The sequence below is a fragment of the Lampetra fluviatilis genome, chromosome 11, assembly GCF_964198595.1.
Source record: "Lampetra fluviatilis chromosome 11, kcLamFluv1.1, whole genome shotgun sequence".
Classification (NCBI taxonomy): domain Eukaryota; kingdom Metazoa; phylum Chordata; class Hyperoartia; order Petromyzontiformes; family Petromyzontidae; genus Lampetra; species Lampetra fluviatilis.
The window spans coordinates 3,070,406-3,091,038 of record NC_136285.1 but is presented as its reverse complement, the minus strand read 5'-3'; positions in this window follow the sequence as shown (position 1 = coordinate 3,091,038).

The following is a 20,633-nucleotide window of genomic DNA, read 5'->3' as shown; positions in this document are numbered from 1 at the left end:
CCCCACCCCCCTCGTCACACATCGTCACAAATGTCTGACCCCTCCCCCCCTAGGTGCGTGACGTCATTTATGGACGGCCCCCAAGGAGGTCACGGGACAGACCCAGGTGCCATGAGTCGACTGAGATGACTGGCAGATGCCAGGTGAGGGAGAACCCACACTTCAACACCACCGCACGCGACTGGCTGGTCGAATGACACTTTGATGAACCCGTTTATACAGCTGAGTGTATGTGCGTGTTTGTTGAACTTCTTTCGCACCGTACGTAGCCAACCGTGCTAATCGGAGGTGTAGAGGGAAGGGCAACAAAACTAAACACAAAAATACGGTTATGAAGAAATAAGTTTTCAATTTCGTTTTGAAAATGCATAGCTCCAGTGGCGTCCTTATATCGAAAGAGCGTTCCAGAAGGCCGCAGAAGCGCATCTGAAAGCGCGTGATGCAGTGACCGGCTTGGTTCGATGGCTAGTCAGAAGCCGCTGCTGCGAAGATGAGCGGAGTTCACGTGCGAGTTTATTCTCCCTGACGAGATCAGCAACGTGTCGCGGTTCATTTGTCGCAAGCACTTTGAGAAAGATTGCCTCTACCATAGGAATGCTGAAATCACTGCCAATTGTTCCTTTGCGCAGAGAACACGATCATCATGAGCAGCAGCATTTATTATAATGAAAAAACAACGTGAGAGGCATCGATGGACATAAGAGGGCGGAGGGATTCAGAAACTCCCCCCCCCCCCATTGCTTCAACTTCCACACGGGTGAACGAATCGAACCTTGCGATCTCTGGATGACAAGTTCAGTGCGCTCAACCGTCTACACCGCTGTAGTAGCAGCAGCAGCATCCTCTGCGTAGCGCCATATATTTCACGAATGCGCCGTCTGCTGGGAGCAGTTCAGTGGGCAGAGCGGAAGGTGACGGCTGCGGGTTTGAGAACTCGACTCGCTACCGAAAAGTTGTGAGTTCAAATCCTGGTCATGGGTTTGGCAACCCATCGCAGTGGCTTTGATGAAAACGATGCACCCTGTGCACAGCCAACCGTCGTTATCTTATGGTGAAAACTGTCCCTGTCATAGGAACGTGGAGTTTTTTCTCCCCGCCCCCCCCCCCTCCAAGTAGTTTATACATATCGTCTTGGCGATCTGTGCCTAACGCCGAACACTCCTCTGTGCGCTGTGTGTAACGCTGGGTAAGCTACGTGGATTTTGAGTTTAACATGTCGGCTTTGCGACCAATATCATTGGGTTATATCGCGTAAATATATAAATGTGTCGTGAATTTTATGCAATAAAAAACAATTAGGTTTCATAAAAGGCTTAGATTAAAGTTGCAACTAATAATCATTAGTTTGTTGTTACAAGAATCATTATCAAATCTCTCGAGAAAATATACCAGCGCCGCTTTTGTTAAAAGCCAAGCGCGCCCCTGTTTTACTATTTAATATTTTCGTATTGCACTCTGTTACAGCATAATGATAGTCAATTTACACCAAATGTGATATTTAGAGATTTTTATTATTAAATATATTCAATATAATCTTACATTTTGAGTCTCTTTCATCAAATACATTTTTATGAACCCGCCACATGACGGGCACTTACACTAGTATTTTAATTTTGATTTAAAGCTTTCGTGACTGCAGGGATTCATATTCTTGGTTGAGTAAAACCTTTCTGAGCATGTATTTGCATCCGTGCACGTGGTTACAATCTCTCGTGGTTTTCCACGCTCTCGGCACGTGGCGGAGTGAAACGTCGGACATCATGCTGAGCAAATACGCAGTCGTGCACAAGGCATCATTTTAGAGCTGGTTTTGGTGGACAATGGCGGATGCGAGTGAGAAAGTGTGCCGGGTAAGGCCCACTGAACTGCTATGTAGCGCTGTTTCAGAAGCGACATGGCTATCACAAACTATAGCTCAACGAAGTGGCTTATCGCGTGGAAATGTACAGCAGCCAAATACCTCTAAACCCACGCTGATTCTAAACGTGGAGGGGAAACCCCGGAGGACCCGCAGAACAATCCACGTGACCACGGTGGAGAGAGACATGCGAATTCCAAATACATAAAAGCAGGCGTCAGGGTCGGGATCGAATCCACAACCTCCTGTATACCAAGCGAGGTAGTTAACATCTCGCTAGCGTGGCGCCCCGTATCCTCACGACATGCATGGGTTTTCTCCAGTCATTCCACCGCACTGGTAAAGCGTACTCTCAACTGCATATAACTCTAAAATTAGCAATTTCTGCTCACATGAATCAGTGGAGGAAATTCGTAGCATTCAGCCTCTTTATCCAGTGGGCAACCATTGCTGACTTCTCACAGTGAGTTTAACACGTCGGCTTTCGCGACCAATATTATCCATAATAGAGGTTTTTGGGTTAGATCGCGAAAATATCTAAATGTGTCGTTATAACCCGCCACCACCCGACACAGCCAACTAGTAAGAGTTGCCACGGTAAACGAGACCCAAACAGTACCTTGGAACGTAAACAACGGCAATCATTACCAAGTCATCAATTGCCAAGCAAGAACAATACCTGATCAAACCAAGGGCATCAAAACCACCAATACTTTATGAGCTATCAAAAATTCACAAACCTGATGTCCCATTAAGATCCATAGTTAGTACAATAGGCTCTGCCACGTACAAATTAGCACGATACGTAACGAGACGTATACAGCCCTACATCGGCAGGACCTCTTTGTTCATCAAAAACTCTGAACATCTCGTAAATATAATTAAAGAATTAAGACTTACAGCTTTCGTGACTGCAGGAATTCATACTCTTTAGGTCTTTCGGTAAAGTCTGCTGCTGTCACTTCTCTCCCTGCCTCAGCAGTCCGCCTGCTGTATTTTTTCACCTGAAGACGATTGCTTGTGTTTCACTCGAAACGTCGTGATTTTTATTATTATTTTATTACTTTTCTATCTACGTGACTTTACCGAAAGACCCAAAGAGTATAACGAATTAAGCTTAAGCCTAATGATATTCTCGTAAGTTTTGATGTGACCTCTCTTTTCACGAGGGTTCCGGTCAACGAGAATTAAATTACTCGTTACTCTGGTAACGAACAAAGGTTTAGCCAAAGATATCCCAAGACGAGCTGAACACTGTCGAAAGAACACTTACTTCTCGTGGCAATGTGACTTCTATAAACAAAAGGAAGGAGCAGAAATGGGCTCTCCTTTGTCTCCTGTGATAGCGAATTTGTACATTGGAGATTTTGAAACAAAAGCAATAGCTTCAAGCACAATAAAACCCCTCTGCTTGGTTTAGATATGTGGATGACACATTGGTGGTCTGGCCACACGGCAAAGATACACTGAACGCATTTCTAAATAATCTCAACTCGCAAAACCTATCCATCCAGTTCACCATGGAAATGGAAGCTTACAGAACTCTACCATTTCTGGATATTCTGCTCGGATGGGGTCGAAATGGTAAATAACACAAAGTGTTTACTGAAAAAAACGCATACTGACGCCTATCTGAATGCAGAGTCACGCTATCACCCCGCACAGAAATATGCTCTTATCAAGACGCTCATTCATCGAGCTAAGGAAGTGTCAGATGGTGACAGTCTGAGAAGTGAAATTCAACATGTTAAAGAAGCGCTGCAAATGAACGGTTACAATGATGCACAAATCAACAGGGAATTGAATATCAAAACCAAATCAAATAACACGAGCATTGAAACTGCCCAAGTAATTAAAACGATCAAAATACCGTACATTGCGGGAGTAACTGATAAACTAGCCAGATGTTTGGAAAAACAAAACATCCGAGTCAGATTTGGCACGTACATAAAATACAGAAATTAATATCTGGTACAAAAGATATATTACCGAAGCTATCAACAGAAGGTGTGCACAGGATTAATTGCACGTGTGGTAAATGTTATGTTGGGCAAACAGGACGAATGATCAGCACGAAACTAAAGAACATCAGAGAAATATTCAAATATGCCAAATATAACTGTCAGCAGTAGCAGAACACGCGTGCAAACAAGGACACTCAATTGATTTTCATAATGTTGAAGTTTTGTGCAAAACTAGCTACTACTGGCCAAGAATAATTAGAGAATCTATCAAAATTGAAATAAATAAAAAGAAAATAATAATATTGTTTTTCCCCTTTTTTCTGACGACAAAACTGAAACCTTTTGTAAGGAAACATGTTTACATTAACCACAATACTTGCAGTCAGAATGCAAACAAAAACAACACTGATATTCTTATGTTTTTTCGGTAAAGTCACGTAAGTAAAAAAATTAAAATTAATAAAAGTAAAATAAAATAAAAATCACGACGTTTTGGAGGCGACACAAGCTTCCCTCTTCAGGTGGAACCGTCACAGCCACGGCAGCTGTATCAAGTAAATGAGAGATTACAAGAGCTACCACTCCGTATATATAATGGTTGAAGAGGAGAAGGGCCAAGTACGGCACACTTTTTATTAATATGGTAAGGTGAGGCTTAAGACTAAGAATAGACTGCATAACAAAAGACTGAGCCTTTGTTATGGAGAGGTGCGGTTTGTGACTACGCCTAGCCTACATAACAAAAGTGTGAAAAAAGAAAAAACTAAACCTGGTAAAACAAAACTGGCTGTCTATCAATAACCTGTAATAGTTTTCTGTCAAATGAGATGGTCCAAATAAGGGTAGTTAAATCTTTTTTGCATGGTTAATCACATCTTTCCAATGATTACTCAGTTTTTAATGGGAGTTACTCCAAAATTAAAAACGATGGAGTAACTCCCATCATTAATGGGAGTTAATGGGAGTTACTCCAAAATTAAAAACGATCCCACTAAAAGCCTAACGACAAAAACCAACAGAATCATCACGAGTTCGACTTCCCTAATCGAACCAAGCAAACGTCCCTCTCTAAAACCATCGGCGGCTAGACCTCCCAGACTCTATGGTCTTCCCAAGATCCATGAAGAAGGCACCCCGCTACGACCCATCATGTCGATGATAAACTCTCCTACCTACAAACTAGCCCGTTTTCTATCAGATACTCTGCTTCCCTTCACAGGCAAGACCTCTTCGACAGTACTCAACTCAACCCAATTAGTCTCTATGGTTAAGGACATGGTACTATCTCCTGATGACATCCTCGTCAGTTTTGATGTAGTATCTTTGTTTACCAAAGTCCCAGTACCGGACACCCTAACAATAATTGAGGACTTAGTCCAACATGGATTGCATTCTGATGTACCTGCGCTGGTTAGGCATTGCCTCACCAACACCTATTTTACCTGGAATGGCACCTTCTACAAACAGAATGAGGGTAACCCTATGGGCTCCCCCTTGTCACCAGTTATAGCCAACATGTTCATGGAAAAGTTTGAATCAGACGCCATCCAGACATCCACCCTGCGTCCTTCCCTGTGGAAGAGGTATGTGGATGACACTTTCGTCATCTGGCCACATGGCCTCCCAGCATTGAACCACTTCTTGGACCACATCAATTCCAGACACCCATCCATCAGATTCACCATGGAAGTGGAGAAAGATGGTAAACTACCATTCTTGGATATTCTAGATAGATAAACGATCTATCTATCTATCTATATTCTGTTTGAGAGGAGACCTGACGGATCCTTGGGACATTCTGTGTACAGGAAAGCGACCCACACAGATTCCTACTTGAAACCGGATTCCCACCACCACCCATCTCAAAAGAATTCTCTCATTAAAACGCTATACCACAGAGCCCATGGCATTTCTGACCAACACCACCTGGCCGGTGAATTAAGACATGTACATCGGGCCCTCAGGATGAACGGATACTCTGACCGCACCATCCGCCAAGCTGTTTCTCCCACCATACAGAAACAGCCACATGAAACTCCGACCAAAACTATCACGTTACCATACATAGCAGGCGTGACCAAAAAGATCTCCAAAATTCTAAACAAACATAAGATCCAAGTCTGATTCAGTACAGTGCATAAAATCCGTGATCTGATTCCATCTGTGAAGGATGTCGTTCCTGACTTACAGTATCCTGGAGTCTACAAACTGAGTTGCAGTTGTGGTGATTGCTACATTGGAGAAACGAAACGTCATGTTTCTGATCGTGTCCGCGAGCACAAGTCAGATCTGAAACACGGCAGAACTGATTCTTCGGCCGTTTCCGATCATTGCTACAACTCTGTGGGCTCTTATGAAATTGTCTTTTCCGAGACCAAGGTGCTCTGCAAACCTCCTGGCTACCATCAAAGGTTTGTACACGAAGCCATACAAATATACAAACACAGACATAATTTCAACCGTGATGATGGTTACAAACTGAGTAATCATTGGAAAGATGTGATTAACCATGCAAAAAAGAATTAACTACACTTATTTGGACCATCTTATTTGACAGACAACTATTACAGGTTATTGATAGATAGCCAGTTTTGTTTTACCAGGTTTAGTTTTTTTTCACACTTTTGTTATGTAGGCTAGGCGTAGTCACAAACCGCACCTCTCCATAACAAAGGCTCAGTCTTTTGTTATGCAGTCTATTCTTAGTCTTCAGCCTCACCTTACCATATTAATAAAAAGTGTGCCGTACTTGGCCCTTCCCCTCTTCAACCATTATATATACGGAGTGGTAGCTCTTGTAATCTCTCATTTACTTGAAACAGCTGTCGTGGCTGTGACGGTTCCACCTGAAGACGGAAGCTTGTGTTGCCTCTGAAACGTCGTGATTTTAATTTTATTTTACTTTTATTTATTTAAAATTTTTACCTACGTGACTTTCCCGAAAAAACCTAAGATTATGAATTCTTGCAGTCACGAAAGCTTCAAATCTAGAACACTCTGATAATGTATGCATTGCCCTAATTTCTCTGATAGTGCGTCGTCTTTGAACTGTGCGCCTTTTGGTGTCATCTGGTCGAACACCATATGAGACTAGGCTCGAAGGAAAGCTGTGTCTGGTGTGGACCAATCAGTTTCAAGGACAATGCATAAATTATCAGAGTTCTTTTTTGTTTGCATTTTGACTACAATTATTGTGGTTAATGCAGGCATGAATCCTTGTAAAAAAGTTTTGTCGCCAGAAAAAAGGGGAAAAACCCTATTATTATATTTTGGTACTGGTCTCATGAAAAAAAAAATAATCGTTCGGATAGCTACCGCCTTAGTGCTGCGCGGAAGCGAATCATCAAATAATACATTATTTAAATGCATGCCTACAAAGGGCAGTGTACTCCAATAGGGATTACCGTTGGTAGGGCTATTTTAATAAACATAATAGACAGGAAGGACAAGTTCAAAGGGCTCGCATAATGCACATGCATAATGTACGTTGCCTCAGTAATCCCCCCCCCCCACACATTGTGCAAGAGTGCAGCTGCGTGGTGAACACATCTACGCCTCTATATAAGGAACGAAATAGTAAGACTTTTCCACAAATCTGGCTGTCGCCTGATGAAGCTAGTTGTAATTACCGGCGAAACGTCGTACTCAGTTTGTAAATGTTGTGGCTTGGCTCTCCAACACATCGGTGTGCTGTACTAGTGACGAATTGGCACGTTCTGTTTCCGTAACAGCCCTTACTAGTTGGCTGTGTCGGGTGATGGCGTCTTTTAACGACACATTTATATATTTACGCGTTCTCACAGTGATACGAATTTTATTTTACCCCTCGCTTACAAGGGACAGTCTTTCCTGTTGCGAACTGAACTCTGTAATTGTTACAGCATGGCCAGATACAGTCAAAGATAGTGATTATAATGGACACTGGTAAGAGAAGATCCGATTGCTCGCTCTGAAGCCACTCCACGCTCTTTCATGGGGGGGGGGGGGAATGCGTTGTTTTGTTCCAGAACAAATTATTAAATGAGGGATAAATAAATATAATTTTCTCTTGCATTGAAACAAATATACATTTTTTAAAGTGCAAGTGCGTAAAGTGAACATTAGCAATTACGAGTTACGGTAATTATGAAGCACATCCATCAGTCTTTAAGCTCCATTTAATACGAACACGTGAATTGTGTTCACCCGCATTAAGTGTGCTTATTTTTAAGCGCTGTCTGAAACTGACACCCATGATATCATTCCGCGCGAAATAACGGCAATTTCCAGTTGAAGGCAATTTGACCAGCCGTTTTGAAAACAGAGTAATAACACCGTGTGACTAGAGCAGTGGTTCTTCACCTGGCATGCAGGCACCCCCGAGATGCCCTTTCTGGGGGTTAGAGACATGGCCAGATTTTTTTGAAGGTAAATCATCGAAACACAAATTTAGCACGGGCACGTGAGTGTAGTGACATAGAATTAGCTATGTAGCAGCATAGCACTGGCTGCTGGCGCGGAAGGGGATATGCAGCTTACAGCAGCCCTGACGTCAGCAGGCCACGTGATACACAAGAGGGGGATCTAGGGGAAAGGTCACAGAAGGGACACACCTGGAACCCGCGGGTAGGTTCTAGAAAGGGGGCGTGGCTGGGGGCGGAGCCAGGCCACGCTGACAGCATAAGAGGGGCCCCGGGAGGGGACCTCGAGGCTGTCATTTGGAGTGGGATCCCGTCGTACTGTCGGAGTCTTCGTCACCGTCTCCGTCTTCACCATCTCGGCGTCGCCAGCCAGGCGGTCTACCAGCTGCCTTGGCTGGAAACCGTAGTCGACCATAGACTGATTTATTGGAAGTTTTAATCCGTTGGTGCGTGTTAATTAACAGGGTGTCTCCAACTCTTAGTGTCTCCGATTCAGTCACTACATAAGTACAACTACTTCGTTTCATCAAAGCGATGTATTTATTAACATTATACATTCTTCACGATTGAGAACCAAAGGGGTGCAAGGCTGCAGTAAAGGTTAAGCACCACTGGACTGAAGCATATTCCCAAGACTGGCGTTGTACGTTCACATCTAAAACAGTATCTCTAGGATATGAAATATATATAAGTATAAATATATTCCTTTGTGTCCCATTGCGGGGTTATGTGAAGCTAACCCGCGTCAGACTGATTTCACTGGAAGATAATCAGCTCTCTCTCTCTCTTCATAGACGCTCCGCGTGCTACTGACACTGACCCAAAAAATAAAAAAGGTACCTGTAGAATATTTAATGGTGGCTGGAGATGATTCTTCAAAGGGCTTCCAAAAAAATGACATATCCTTTTACGAGTCTTCCACTCATCATCTCGCCCATGCTGGTGCACAGACGGTGTACCAGCCCCCATTACAGTGGGCAATGTGGCCAGATGCATCGCGGCAAAGACCTGCTTTGTCAACCACACTTTGGTGTGCGCTCCGGCATTTCCTCTGGAAAGCCAGGAATGCTGCATCACACCAGACATTGTCAGCCCGGTGTGCCGCATGGCATCTGGTAGTGTCCACCAGGTGTGCCGCATGGCATCTGGCAGTGTCCACCAGGTGTGCCGCATGGCATCTGGCAGTGTCCACCAGGTGTGCCGCATGGCATCTGGCAGTGTCCACCAGGTGTGCCGCATGGCATCTGGCAGTGTCCACCAGGTGTGCCGCATGGTATCTGGCAGTGTCCACCAGGTGTGCCGCATGGCTTCTGGCAGTGTCCACCAGGTGTGCCGCATGGCATCTGGCAGTGTCCACCAGGTGTGCCGCATGGCATCTGGCAGTGTCTACCAGGTGTGCCGCATGGCTTCTGGCAGTGTCAGCTAGGAGTGCTGCAGTCAGGTGTGCTGCAAGGCAAAGTGAAAGTGTGGAAACTGTTGCGATTTAAGTGTCCTCCTCTGTGACATGAGGATGCGTTTGAACATTTGCCCTGTGGCCCACAGCGAGACATCAAAGCGTAGTGAGCAATGTGTGAATTATTCGAGTAAACAAACATTTCCTATGACACAAGGTTGAATGGCTTGAAAGAGTTATTATCAATCTTAATTATGCATTAAATTAAACATCACTTGATTGTACCTCGCCGCTGCTTTACCATGCAGATTCAAAATCCAGAAAAAATGCGTAATCAACGTATGGCACAAGTGTGTGTTCACGTGCGTGTCTATTGTGTGTGTGCGTCTATGTTGTAGCGGTGGCGTAGTGGTTAGCACACTGCATCCTTAACCTAGCTACCTAGATTAAATTCTCAGCTACGCCTAATATCAGTGATATCTAAACTCTCCCTCCGTCTCCCTGAGGTGGAATCAGCCTTAGATGCATACCCGGTGTGTTGTGCAATCATCAGCACTGGGCCGGGCAGGATGCTGCCGATGCACCAGCCTTAATAGGCGCACGCAAACAGCATTTGCCCCATCAGTCTGTTAAAGGCTGTACGTGGGATCGTTTTCTTTTGGAAGTGGTGTTGTCCTGGTTAGTACACGGTAACACCATTCATGTGACCCCGTTCTCAATATCAAACGATGCTAAACACTCGTGCCAATTGATAAGTGGGGGATGTTTGTCTCTGTTTGGAGCAGTGACATAGGTCGTAAGCAAGCCATGCTGCAGACCCAACGGTCTGAGTTGAATTCCTGGACATGCACAAAATCAGCGGGATGGTGTCTGAACGTTTCCTGGGCCTCCACGAGGTTTCTTTATCCTGACATCGCCACCTGGGAGTGTGCGACAGCATCAGCAGTGGGGAGCAGCGTTGACATCTCTTCGGTGAAAAGAAAACGGGACCTATCATGGCAATTAACATTTCCTAATATCAGACGAGAACAGCACGACATGTAAGTACATTGTCTTCATAAGTGCACGATGATTCATATTATTATGATAATACATCTTATGCAACCGACAAAGACCTGCACTTACATTGTTCCCGGCTAGACTCACAGATTTCCCATGACAACGGTGAAGCTCAACCATACGGGGAAGACAAAGGCACGCGGCGTGCGGCGATGACGACGATGATGATGATGATGCTGTCTCCAGGGCAACTCCTTTGCGCGCGGTGCCAGCGGAAACTCAGTCAGGTCACATGTCAGCAGCATCGCCTCTCCCCGTGGTGGACGTGCCAGGGACCGCATGAGCAGTAAATGCCACTTTCCACCGGCATATGCAGAGCGCTCCACTCACATTCGGGAAGGGTGACTTTTTACATTCCGATATATAAATGCGGAGGAGGAGGGAAGGCGGGCCACACGCACCTTTGAAGAAGAGGGAGACGAAATATTGAAGGCGTGCAAAATAATTGGCGATTCGTTTTAAAGGTCGAAGCAATGTAAAGCAACCTTTTGCACCATTAATAAAATGCCCGGGCGCTTTAAAGTGAATGACACTTGTAAATCACGTGGCAGTTCCGGGTTGGCTACTGACATTTATACCACACTTGGAACCAAACACACTCTCACATTGCAACCGTCACTGCGTAATTGCAATTAGCACGCGCGTTTCCAAGAATATATTTGGCTTCTTAACCCCCGGCCATAGGAATGTAGAATTTCTGCCGGCGGCTCAGGGCCACCAAAAATGTGAGCAAGTCCGCTTTTCACTTGAGGACGGAGACGCTTCGACGTGATGGTTTTATTGAATGAGGTGAACGTGGGGATGGACATAATGCATGGACTATGAAACATCCATAATCTACTTAAGCATACCGGCTTGCAGTGGTTCTGTGTGAGAGGGATTGATTTTCAGGACATGAGTGGGATTTGGCTCTGGCAAACTAATTCAAACAGAAACAATTTATTACCAGAGTGACTGCGAGTTTCAGATTCCAAGATTGGCCATCTCGTGCACAAACACACATTATGGGCCGTTTTCTTTCCAGCCATATCGTGGCATTTGCGATGTTCAGATGAACGAGCGGATTATAAAAAAGCTGAAATTGTATTAAAACCATTAAACACTGAACCCAACAGCCAGGAGAGCAAATCACTTACATTATACATTTTAAAGTCTCGTTGGAATAGGAGAAAGGTCAGTCATTCATTCAGCAGGCCCTCTGGCCTCGCAAGATTTGCATGATGAGTGCTTAGGAGAATGCACGTAAATCTCACTTTGCTCAGTGAGAGATTGCAACGTGCTCTTTTGGAGCACGTGTCGTGCATGTTGGGCAGACATTTGATGAGCGAGACTGATTATGAACTCGCATAAATCCACAGCCTTGCAGTTTGCACGGTAGCCACCTGGATGAGGTTCGCGAGTTCAAATCCCCCATTGAGGGCTGCCTCAGTCCATCGTGCATTTTGAGGTCGATACGTTGAGTACAACTTTCTGAAAATAAGAAAGTTGTCATCCTATGGGACAGATTGATTTCGAGAGTAGAATGTAGATTTTTCTACTGCTGACTCAGTGCCACCAGCAAAAATGAGTGACGCTTGAACTGGGAGACGCACGCTGGTTGGAAAACGTGCACTTTCAACCCGGTTACGCGGGTTCAATTCCTAGGCGTGGGTAACATCAGCAGTAAGTGAAATCTGCATCTGTCCATTTACCAACTGAACATCGACTCGGTAACGTGGGTTTAATTCCTCGGCGTGCGTAACATCAGTGGTGAGTGAGTGAGCACCTGTCGCTTTACATCGACCCGATAACATGGGGGCAGCTGGCACTTGAACGCTCACCTTGGAAAGCTGTAGTCCGCCAAGGTGTTCGACACTTTCGAGTCACAAAGACGCCATCACGAAACCGACAAACGGTCACGAAGGAGAAAACGCAATCAGGCCACTCGATAACACACGTGCTGCCACTGTAACAGGACATGTGGTTCCAGGATTGGCCTCATCAGTCCCCTGCGTACCCACAAACTCTGACCATCATCGCTGTCCACGGACGATCATCATACCCGACCTCAAAGGATCCCAGATGACGATGACTGCCCAGTGTGGTGAAGTATGCTCAAACAAACCAAATGGTCAACATCAGTGTGGGAGAAGCCTTCATCCAGCAGTGGATTAACAAGGAGGTGAACATAATCTATATATATAAAATCGCAAATCTGTCTGTCTGTCTGTGTGTCTGTGTGTCGCCGGACCATACGCAGTTTCATTGGACGAAATGTGAGGGATTTGCGAGACACGATTGGTCCGTTTGGTTTTCCTAGCGCTGCGATTGGCCCGTTCATCGAGGGCGTGGCGGAGTAGCGCAGTTGGTAGCGCCCTCGCTTCCCATGCCAAAGGTCGCGGGATCGATCCCCGCGTCCTCCACAGGCGAATATATTTTAAAATCCTTTATATTAAGTTCGCTGCCACGCATATAAAGAATTTATAGTGAAAAACTTTGTTTTTACGAACGCGTCCACATGCAAACCACAAAATACAAAGCCTCCAACTCAGACAACACGTGGAGACCCGTGCAACGCCGGGTTTTACTGCTATTTATATATATAAAAAAGGGAAATTTGTGAATGTGTGTCTGTTGAAAATGTTTAGCGTACTTCCCGACATGCAAAAAACGTGAAATTTGCCATGTGGGTACTTTCCAGAATGTACACCATGCAAAACTTATAAAAACATTACTTTTGTATTCTTTTGGGGGGGGGGGGCGCAATAATGCATATATTTTGCACGGTAAGTGAGCTGTGACGTCACATCTGTCATGTGACCGCGCGTGCGGAAGCGTAACGCAGTGTGCCTGCTCATCCCCCCCCCCAACCCTCCGTCAGTAAAGTGCCATACAAATGTTTTGCAGGTCTAAGACGTTCTTCGCGCAGCATTGCTTTATTATTCCTGTCGTTTACTGCCGTACTCACCGTTAAAGATGTGTGTCTGTAGCAAGCGCGTGTATGTGTACCTATGGACGGGGGGCGCGTGTGTGGGGCGAGCGGTAGTGTAGTGGTTAGTGCGCTGTGCTATGAGTTCGATTCCCACTTACTACCACCACCTGTGACGATCATTTGAACCGGTCCTGGGCCTCCCCTAGGTCGACTCAGCCTCAAACGAGTAACCGTGGTGTGAACATCGCCACTGGGGAGACAAAGACGGCCGGGCGTCGAGAATCCAAGTCCCGGGCGAAGCCGGGTAGTAAAGCTAGTTCGCATATAAAATCAGTTATCCGAATATTCCTCAAGATATTAATTTTTATCTGGCATCTTCACATCTCATGCCTGTTAATTTGAAAACAGTTGCTGAGCATAATCCTCAAAGGTCAAACCTGCTAAGCGGCCAGCAACATACAGCACTGTTGAAGGTGTAACAGGTAACAGATACAGTACCGCCGCGTTGCTTGAAGCGAGCAAGCTTCATAATAGCTTGGGGAAAAGAGTCGGTGGGAGGGAATTTCACAAGCAGGGCCGAAACGAGGAAAGCAGCAGAGAGAGAAGCGCTTGTGACTTGCAGTGTGGTGGTGGTGGTGGGACACAGTATGGCTGAGATGAAACGGTCGTTCAGGTAGACCGAGTCCTCGATGTGGGTGGAGGAATCAATGAGTGTGAAGTTCACGGTAACCACGAAAGTAGAAATAGAAGAGTGATAAGGGGGCAACTGACCAGCATCTGCTGGAAGCCCGTGGCTCTACTCTGTGCCCTTTAAGAAAATCAATTTGAGCTCAATTTGACTTTCTTATCATAATCCCACGATGATGTATTTTTTGACGAGGGGGAGATATGATGGAGAGAGAGACAGAGAGGTGTTGTGATTTGCATTATGAATGTTGAGCATGGTGGGGATGAGACGAAACAGTGAGTCCCGGAGACCCAGTCCTGACCATGGGAGGAGGACTCCACGGCGAGCGATAAGATCCCTTGCAAAGCTGAAAGGTGAAGTATTTTTTCTTATATTGGGGGTATCAGTATTCCATATAGTTGGGGCCAACACAATAGGTCTATAATTACCTTATTAATAAGAGCTGTGCGGATTGTAAACACAGTTCACAATTTTTTTTATTGTTTTCAAAAATGCCTCCAACCCTATTTCTCCACGGCTCTGTTCCCCTCACGGTGGAGTGCCACGGTGGCTAGGAGATGTTGACTACCTCGCCTGGTATGGAGGAGGTCGTGGGTTCGATCCCGACCCTGACGCCTGCTGTATATTTGGAGTTTGCGTCTGTCTCTCTCATCATCATCATCACGGTGGCTAGGAGATGTTAACTACCTCGCTTGGTATGCAGGAGGTCGTGAGTTCGATCCCGACCCTGACGCCTGCTGTATATTTGGAGTTTGCGTCTGTCTCTCTCATCATCATCATCACGGTGGCTAGGAGATGTTAACTACCTCGCTTGGTATGCAGGAGGTCGTGAGTTCGATCCCGACCCTGACGCCTGTTGTATATTTGGAGTTTGCGTCTCTCTCCAAGTGGTCACGTGGTTTTTTTTCCCTCCGGTTCCTTCGGTTTTTTTCCACCCGCCACATTTAGAATCAACATCACGCGTTCGTAGTCTTTCGCCGCCATCATAAATGCGCGCAATAAGCCACTTCGTTTGGGCTGTCATTTGCGATGGCCATGTCGCTTCTGAAAAAAGAGCTATTATAGCTGGTAAAAATAACAAAATAAATAGTTTAGAGTGTCTCACGATCCCCTGAACCCCGTTCGCTTGCCTGAAGGATGCGCCCAGCCTCGCAGGATTATGCTTGATCCGCACCAGCTCCACTTTCTCCAGTTTCTGATTGGCAGCTCTTATCCTCCAGCCTTACCCACTGTCAAATGCAGCTTAATACTTCTCTCCCAACCTTATCTCTTCCCGCGTCTCGACGAACCTTATGAAAACCGTGTTCCGAGTTTTCCGCTTTGTCGTTCGAACTATCTCTTACATGCCCCTTTATCTGTGCAGCTTTCACTCCTGAAAGCTTCTGGTGCAATGTGTGTGCGTGTGGTGTGTTGTCACATGTTGCGGTTGTGTGGTAAACATCGCCGCTAGGGAGACAAAGATGGTCGGCCGTGGTGCTGGCCACCACCTCGTGCACCGTGATGGCCTTAACAGGTGATCGCTCACGGCACTTGCCCCAACAGTCTGTTATGGGGCTATAAGGGGGTCTTTGTTGCCATTTGTATATGTGTGTTTTTATTTGTACTGGTTTTTACACAATTGCTGAATACAGGCCCAAAGGTCCAACATGTCAAATGGCCAGTAACAAACAGCACCTATCAGAGTTGGTGACAGATAAGCGTTGACACGTTTGTTGAATTATGGAAGTTGCTCATTTTTTTATATGGGAGAGAGAGGAATTCGGATCCATTTTCCCTGCTATGTAATCCCCCCACTATTTATTATAGGACACCAACGCGGATTTTTTTGTTTTAAACGCGTTTTAATGGCGACAGAAAGAGGGACAGTAACTCGATACAGAGTACAATGGATCTTAACAAGATTTGAAATGTATCAACTATGCCTTGATTCGTTATGCACTATTGACACTCTGCACAAGGACGGGAACTCACTGTGACGGATAATATAATATTTTATTGAAAACCAAGTACAACCAAACCTGTCAACCCATATGGTTTACCCCCTATTCTTGTACGGGCACAAGTTTTCAGGTCCATGCGGCGTACAGCCGTTTCAATACGAGCAAAATAATTTGTTTGTGTTTCTCCCTTGTGATGGGACTTCATAGGATGCACGTTGAGATGTACAGTACAAGGGCACGAGGTGACCAATAAGGTCGGAATTGGTCTATCACAAGGAGGGCACTGATAAGGGGTTGACAGGTATGGTACAAGAAATTCATCAAAAATCTCGGGCGACAGTAAGAGCACACATTTACATAACCCCGTAGTTCACTGGCATGTCGACAATCACAGAACACCGCGACGGTAAAGCGATTACTGAACACAGCACGGAATAGGGCAAGAACAGAACAACGCGCCGAGACGGCTCGCGCCCGCCATCACTTCACTCCTGTGTGACGACACAACGCAGCAGAAGCCCACAGGTCACGGGCAGCCTCAGGAACCCCCCCCCCTCCGCCGCCACGGACGCAACGGTAGTGGCGCGCACCCAGGATTCAACGCAGCGGCAGTCTCGTGGCCTTGGTTTGTTTCTCGCAACAGCGCTCCGAGGGACTCCACGTCAGCGGCACTCGGCCACAGATTCACCCGCACGGTACCATCGCACGCAGCGACACGGGTGCTGGTTCGCCCGCCACGACACCAGCAGCGCTCGTGACGACAGTCCCGGTCAACGTGTCGCCCGCACGACAACAGCGCTTCGCCAGAAGCTGGGCTTCTGTGGGAGCCCCCCTTTGGTTTTGGTGAACGCTGATCATCCTTGCACCCCCCCCCACGTACACGGGTAGCGCCCACTTAAAACAAAAACAAATTGGTAAATCAACTTAGCTTCCGCAGCGACCCCCAATCGGAGCCCCGTAGCATCGTTACACAAGCCCCAGCTTTTGTTGAGCTCAATTTCCACCGATCACGCACAGCCCCGTCGACTACCACATCACTGTCAGCCCCCTATCATTGCCTACCTTATTACAGACAAATTCAGACCTTATTGGTCACCCCGTGCCCCTTATAAATATCAACGTTCATCCTGCAAAGTCCCATAACAAGGGAGAAACACAAAGAAAATAGAAAAAAAAAATGTGCCCTTATTGAAGCGGCTGTACGCCGTAAAGACCTGAAAACTCTATATTCCTGTACAAAAATATAAATAAACCGCATGTGGTGACAAGTGTGCTACCACCCTCACGCCTCGCTAACCTCCGTGCCGTCACTGGCCAACTCGTGCCCTGCCCCCGGTCAAGGCCAGACTGGGTGGTGGCTCCTTGGCTTTCAGAGGTCAGGAGAGCTTCTCAACACAGTGGAAAATGTCTTACCTCTGCCACAATTGAGAATGTCAAGCAAGGCCATAATTATAATATGCTCAAAATGTCCCTTCCAATATATTGAAATAAAAAATATTTACAAAAAAATTATAATTGCTACGCTACAACAGGCAACCACGCACTGCCGTCCGAAATAATCATTAGCAAATGTAATCATAATCATAACTAAACTCAACACATTGCCATTACTGTATTACTACTACCGGTTCTAGTATTACGGTGTACTGCAGTTTTGCGTGTGGTTTGTCCAAGTGGTGTTGCCGTACCCCAGCAGAAGCCGTTTATCGACTGCTGTGGGTAGGTACAATCAATGTCAAACACTGTACTGTCTCTCCATTTCATTACTTTCAAATTTATATAAAAGTGGAAAAGTGTTACGTAGGCTATATCACTGTCGAGTGAAACAAAGTTTCTTGTGAAAACGGGCCGATTTGCGATTGATAATCAATCAACCATCACTAACGTTAGTTATCATAGCTAAGTAAGTTACTTGGAAAGTTAATTAGCCACACATTCACCCAGCGACCAAAAATGGCGCTCATGGGCGTATTCAACTAACGTTAATGTCTTGATTACGTTATACTGGTAGGAACGAAGTGGACCAGACCACCAATAGATTAATGTGTCCGTCCGTCCGTCCGCCCGTCCGTCCGCGTCCGTCCGTCCGTGTATCAACATCGCCCCCTACTGCAAACACTTGGCATGACCCTGTCCGACAAGATGGCCGCCCGCTCCCCCTGCGATCTGTGAATTAAACAAGATGGCCGTCGCTTCCGGCGCATCACAGCAAAACTTTAAACTTCGCTTCAAAATTACTTTACTGAAACGCAGCACGTTTATTTAAAAAATTACTTTACTGAAACGCAGCACGTTTTTTTTAACACAGAGACAAGAAACATTTATTAACACAGAGACGAGATATATTTAATCGCCTTATTTGTGCACGAAAAGCACGGCGCGAGGCCTAGTGCGGCAGGCTTCGCGAGGCCTAGTGCGGCAGGCTTATTAACACAGAGATGAAACGCAGCACGTTTATTTAAAAAAAAAATACTTTACTGAAACGCAGCACGTTTTTTTAACACAGAGACAAGAAACATTTATTAACACAGAGACGAGATACATTTAATCGCTTTATTTGTGCACGAAAAGCATGGCGCGAGGCCTAGTGCGGCAGGCTTCGCGAGGCCTAGTGCGGCAGGCTTATTAACACAGAGATGAAACGTAGCACGTTTATATATTAAAAAAAAAATTACTTTACTGAAACGCAGCACGTTTTTTTAACACAGAGACAAGAAACATTTATTAACACAGAGACGAGATACATTTAATCGCCTTATTTGTGCACGAAAAGCACGGCGCGAGGCCTAGTGCGGCAGGCTTCGCGAGGCCTAGTGCGGCAGGCTTATTAACACAGAGATGAAACGCAGCACGTTTATTAAAAAAAAAAATTTACTTTACTGAAACGCAGCACGTTTTTTTAACACAGAGACAAGAAACATTTATTAACACAGAGACGAGATACATTTAATCGCCTTATGTGTGCACAAAAAGCACGGCGCGAGGCCTAGTGCGGCAGGCTTCGCGAGGCCTAGTGCGGCAGGCTTCGCGAGGCCTAGTGCAGAAGGTGGTGGTGGGGGGTGGTGGGGTGGTGGGGTTGGGTGGTGGTGGGGGGTGGTGGTGGGGGGTGGTGGTGGGGGGTGGTGGGGGGTGGTGGTGGGGGGGTGGTGGGAGGGCTGGTGGGAGGGGTGGTGTTGAGGGTGGTGTTGGGGGGTCTTTAAATCTCACAGCGTTTCTTGTCAAAACAAACACTTTTAATTAACGTTACACTAGAATACAGTTACATTTTTTCTTTAACTCCTCTATACCCGGTCGATATCCCTGTACCGGTACTAAGTATTATTCCTACCAGCCCACCCCGCAGGGTCCTGTTATATGTCAAAGCCCACGTGAAGTCTGATTAGTGTCAATCATTTATCTTGCACTGTATGTGTAATATTTGTAGAAGATGAAGGTGCAGGAGAGGGAGGGGAGGAGCTTGGACCTCGTCCAAATCAGCCAAATGTTAATGTCATACCTAGTCAAACCCTATCAAATAGGACACTCTACTTTCAGGATAAATGTTTTAAAGATTATACTTGACTCCATTACAGCCCCTCCTTAAAGGGGGTCCTCTGTTTCTATTGTGCTAAATACTTTGAAACACAAAAGTCTAAGCTTGCGTCAAAACCAGATTCAGCTTTTGTCAAGACTGGCTTTCAAAATTGGAAGAAGGAATAAAGCCAGTGTCACAAATTAGCTGTGATGACTCGGATTCAGGAGCCAAAACCAAAACTTTCACGTGAGCTTGAAAGACAGCAGCAACAAGCGAGGAGAAATATTATGAAGATTTTTGGGGGTGTGAAGTACTTGGCACGGCAAGGTCTGGCTTTTCAAGGCGTTGATAAGGAAAGTGGGAATTTCAGCCAGCTTCTAAAGTACAAGGCACAGGGCGATGCAGAGCTGACCACCTGGCTCCAAGGTCATTTTGATTTCACCAGTCCCCAAATGCAAAACTAAATTTTGAAGCTGGTGGGCAATACAATCGTCAAATAAATTGTCGGAAATAACATCAATGCCAGTGGTCCAGTTCGCACTTGTCATTGATGGCACCCAGGATATACCAGGAGTTGAGCAGGAGTCAATATTCATAATCAACGTTTTTGGGTTTAGATCGCGTTATTTATAAACGTGTCGTAACCCTCCACCACCCGACACGGCCAATCAGTAAAAAAGTGTCACGTTGACAAAAGACAAATTAGTTCACTGCTTTAGCCCACCGGTGTGTTGAAGCGCGAAACCACAACATTTGCGCTTCAACACACCGGTGGGCTAAAGCAGTGAACTAATTTGTCTTTTGTCAACGTGACACTTTTTTACTGATTGGCCGTGTCGGGTGGTGGAGGGTTACGACACATTTGTAAATAACGCGATCTAAACCCAAAAACGTTGATTATGAATA